We start from the raw sequence: 5,535 nt of genomic DNA, 5'->3' as shown, positions 1-5,535 counted from the left end.
TGATGCGATGTGTTTTGTAGGGGATTTTTTATATACATTTCCCTTTATTTATTTGTCACTTATACCCATCAAAATTAATTATTTATTTTTTACCAAACCTCTTTATTATCGCCTTAAATGGTATAGGGAGGTCCGGGTCGTCTCTCTCTCGGACTCAATAACAGGATGTTATTCTAGACATCATGGTGCAAGAGTTTTATTGTGTTTTATTCATCCTAAATATCTACACTTTTATTTATTCACAATTAAATACTACAATCAATAAAAGAATCCTAAATATACATTATTTACAAATTAGATCAAATCATGTATCCTATCTACACATCATACATACAACACATACAGTTATATACAACAAATGACATAAAGTATACATCCTATACATGAATTAATTGTACAACTAGTTACACGCTCAACGAGTTATTTTATTAATACAATTCATACTATACAACATAAATTATTATATACACAATGTCATAATACATTTAAATCACAATAATGTACAAACAATTACAATCTACACTCTAAGATACAATGCAACATACAACATACACTTCAAAGTATCTATACACTAAAGAATGATACAAGGCCTATTAATTAATACAAGACAATCATACAACATGCTTTCATCTACATAACCTACAACATGAATCATACAACAACAATGTATATCATACAATACCATACATTACAACATACACTTGCTTCCTAAACAAGTTCAACTCGAGTTCACCAGCAAACTAACACTGAATTCAACACAATTACACGTTCTAAAACAACATCATATCATTCAACAACTCATGACCATTCCATTATACATCAAGTGACACAACTTAGCTAAGAATCAATTCAACATGGATGAAAACATGGATTGAATCTAACAAAACTCCACATATCAACATACACATTAACATAGGTGTATTCCATCACAACCTAGCATAATGAAATCATGCATTCCATTTATTCACCAACTATAAGTTCAATTAGAAAACTCAAACAGTGTAATCCAACAACAATGCAATTCACAATCCATCAGCCGGCACAACCAGAATGGAACAAATAACGAATCATGGGGGGGGGGGGGGGGGGGTTTGATTTCAACAATGAAACAAAGAAAACACAACCAGTAAGAACAGAATTTGAAGCATTAGGGTTCGAATTTCCTTCCCTCTCCAAATCGGCCGAGCGTAAGGATTAATAGCTTCTTCTGATCGATTTCACACCAAAGGGATGGCGATGCGCGCTGGAGAACCCTCACAGTGGCAATGTCAGAGAAGATGCAGACAACGGACTCCTCCTCTGCCCTCTATTCGGCTGCAACCAGCAAACCAAATCAGAGAAAAAGGAGAGAAAACCTTTACCTTGCAGTCTTCGGTGAAGGAGATGGTCGAAGCTACAGCCGGCGTCCCAAACCAAGCTTCGGTGGATGCGGAGCGCTAGAGTCTGAAGATGGAGAACCACCCACACCCTCTTTTCTGTGCTAACGACCGTCGAGCACCGATGACCGGAGAACCACCCACGGCCATCGTTCCGCGACGACGGGGAATAGTGGAGCTGCCACCTTCGAACCACGTCGGCGGCGCTCCACTGGAATCTTTGGCGTTAGTCGATTGAAGCCGCCGCCGCCCTTGTAATGTGCTGATCGGAAGGGGGAAGGTGGTCGTCGCGACGGCCAGAGCTCGGTGGCGACGTCACAACGAGAAGAAGAGAAGAAACCTAAAAATCGCAAGCTCTTTTCCTCTTAATCGGCAATTGGTTTTTACCCTAGCAAATGAACCGAACCGGCTAGAATTGAACTGGTGTGACTGAATTAACTGATTTGTGTCCAATTCGAATCCGATTCAATGCATGATGCAAAGACACAAAACCATAGAGAGATTAGTCCAAAATTCAATTTTGAATAAGATGAAACCAACCCTAAGAGTTGATTTAAGAGAGTTTACCTTCTTCCAGTTGGTTGATTTTCCATTTGAAGTTCTAAAACCCTAGCTTTTGCTTAGAAATGGATAGTAGTGGGAGTAGGAAGTGAAAAATAGGAGGAAATATGGCTCTGGAAGGCTGGAGGATGGTCGGAGAGGAGGAGGACGGCGGGATCGACGCAACCCTAGGGTTAGCAGTCGACCGCCGTTTAAGATTATTTATATAGAAAACCCGCCATCAGTCGACTGCTGGTTTGCCAGTCGACTGCTAGCAGTCGACTGAGCCATTTGCAGTCGACTGATGCCTTTATAAAAACTCACAGAAAGATCAGGCGAGTGAATCAGTCGACTGCTCAGTCGACTGATCTTTCTGTGCTGTTTGGCAAATTGCATCAGTCGACTGATTTTTCTGTCTCAGTCGACTGATGTCCTGAAATCAGCCCTGTGCATATTCTGATACGAACTTCAGAAATGCATAAGAAATTCCATAAAATTCAGAAAAATCTAAAATTTTGCAGGCATGTTTGTTTTGATATTTTCTATTAGGAAAAAATATGAGTTTGTGAAAAATATTCTTGTTTACATAGTTTGATATAAACTTTGAAGTTTGGCACAAATTTGTGCATTTTGTATCAATTTTAGGATTTGTTATGAATTCAATTCTGGTCTTTTGTCTCTCTATCATTAGATAATTGTGGAAATGGTTTGAAATTGTTTAAAATGTCCAACTATGATCTATGAGCAAGATGTCCATTAATTAAACATTTGCCTTCCCATAGTTGGTCTAAAATAAATGAAATGATACAATTTATACCACATCAAGATGCTAGAAAGCATTTGTGAGGTATGAGTATCATCCTATCATCTCACATAATTCAAAATACCAATACACATTCAAGGTCACCCTAATATATTGTGAGATGTAAAAGTTCATGTTGTTGGCTTATGAATTACTAAATACTTCTATTCCACAAAGCACATTCCTAACCCTCTTCTTATATTTGTGAATTCAGCTTCAGGTAGTGGTTTGGTGAATATGTCGGCAAGATTTGACTTTGATTCAATATAGTTTAGTTCTATATCACCTCTTGTCATATGATCCCTTATGAAGTGATGTTTTATCTCAATATGTTTAGTTCTTGAATGATGCACTGGATTTTTCGTTAAATTAATTGTGCTCATGTTGTCACACATGATTTGAACCTTGAAATAATTTAGCTCATAATCCTTAAGTGTATGCATCATCCATAAAAGTTGAGCTACACATCCTCCTAAGGCCACATACTCTGCCTCTGTAGTAGACAAAGCTACATATGGTTGTTTTCTACTACTCCAGATAACTAAGGAGGCTCCAAGAAATTGGCATCCACCACTAGTGCTCTTTCTATCTAACTTGCATCCTGCATAGTTTGAGTCAGTATACTCAATTAGATCAAAATTTTATTTTCTTGGGTATTGATAATTGGCATTTTGACCGGGTAAATTAGGGCTAGAATGGATCGATTTGGACCGCATTTCATATCATAAATAGGAATTTTGGGCTATTTCTTTATTTTGGTGGAATTTATGGTCTTTATTATAATTTGCATTAATTTATGAAAATTTATGAAGATTAATTGGTACCTTTGATTTTTACAGGAAATTAGAGTGAAAATAATTAATTTTGGAGGTTCAAATTGAGAAAAATCAATTCTGGTTCGAGTCGGGCTTAAATCAGATTTTATTGGCTCAACCAGGAATATATTTGGGTATGGTCCAAGAAGTTTGATCAGATAAATTCATTTCATTCCTATTCAACCTATTTCTACTCACTTGGTCCGGCCCACTTCATTTAGCCCGTTTCACTAAGCCCAAATCCGTTCAAACCCAATTCCTCAATGGGTTCAAAAGCCCAATTAAATCGGTTCCATTATAAATTCTAATCAGCCCGGTTCAAAGCTAATTCGGGCCTGGTTCAAGCAAAGCTCAAGCTAGCCCAGCCCAAAAGCAAGACTCGGTTCAATTAGGGATTTGGTCTAATTTCGGCCGGTTCAATTGCAATTGACCGGTTCAGCAGATTCGGCCGGTTCAGTGCTAATGTTAAAACACAACAGCCGGTTCGAAGCCAAGGGACGCGCGGCGCTAGGGTTCCGAAGGTTCTTCTCACGCGATTTTCTTCTGCCGTCGTCTCCTCCGTCCGTCTCCGCCTCCATCGTGCTTCCCTCTGTCCATCTCCGACCCTCCGCTTCCCTTCTCATCTTCCCGATCAGCCCTAAGGCGGCGGCCGGCGTCTACAATGGTTGATAAGCTTCAACAGCAACATAGGAGAGCCGCCGTGGGTGGTTTGCTCCGACGGTTTTCCCCTTTCCCCTTTTCCCCTCCGGTTCTCCACTTCCCCGTGAGTGGTTCGCTCCGGTGCTTGGTGGCCGGTTGTACTTCACGGAACTTGCCGTGGGTGGTTTGCTCCGGCGCTTTCGTTGATCCTTCGCATCCATCGAGGCTAGGCAAGGGACGCCTTGCTCAGCCTCGATCATCTTCCTCCACCGGAGTTTGCAAGGTAAGGAGTTTGTATTTCTTGTTGTTTTCTGACGTTTGGTCTATGGTTTGCAGCTGGGCGTCGGTGGAAGAGGATGGGCTCTGATCAGTGTTCACTCCGATTGAAATCCGCTGTGGGTGGTTTGCTCCAGCGCGATCCATTCCCTTGTTGGAGTTGCATTACCGATTGTGGATGTCACTGTAGTTCTGTGGTTGATTTGGGAAGTTTGATTCACCCCTAACCCTAGCTGAAATCTTGCTATTTCTATTACTGCTTGCCATTCGGTTCTGTTGTTTTCTTTGTGCCATTAACAGTATCAAAACCCCATTCATTGTGTATATTGTTGTATTGTGTATATGCTGTAAATATGTTTTAACTCTAATTCCTAATTCACTGTTTTAACCTAACTCTGTTTTAACCTTAACCCTAATTCATGCTAACCCTAATTTCTAACTTAATCCTAATTGCTAACACTAATTCTAACTTGTTGTTGTATGATTCTTTGATAATTTGTTGTATGTATTGTGATGCATGATGTTAATATGTGTTGTGTTGAAGGTTTGTATATTGTTTATCTTGTAATTGTAATCTAGTATGAGATTTTGTATGACTTATCATGTTGTTATATATTGTAACACTATAATTGTATAGAGTGTTGGATTTTGTATGATATGTAACTTGTATGTTGTATGGTGCTTTATTGTCATTGTTTATGATTTAGTTGTTGTATACGATGGATACATGTTTGTATAATCCATGTAGGGTTAGTTTGCATATTGTAAATGAAACATTGTTGAATAAATGTAAAACTAGGAATGTACACTTTGTATGATTATGATTCTTTTGTTAATTGTACATTTGATTATGAATAATTAGCATTGTAAATGTAAATAAATAAACACAATAAAATCCCATAACCATTTTAAATAACATCCTGTCATTGAGTTCGAGAGAGACGACCCGAACTTCCTTTTACTATTTAAGACAATAATAAGAGGTTTGGTAATAATTAAATAAATAATTTTGATGGGTGAAAGTGACATATTTTATAAATGGAAAAAGTACATAAATAAAATATTCCCATACAAAACACACCGCATA

Source organism: Curcuma longa, chromosome 5, assembly GCF_044706935.1.
Source record: "Curcuma longa cultivar G26 ecotype Majalengka, Jawa Barat chromosome 5, ITB_CL_G26_1.1, whole genome shotgun sequence".
NCBI classification, from domain to species: domain Eukaryota; kingdom Viridiplantae; phylum Streptophyta; class Magnoliopsida; order Zingiberales; family Zingiberaceae; genus Curcuma; species Curcuma longa.
This window is presented reverse-complemented; position numbering follows the sequence as displayed.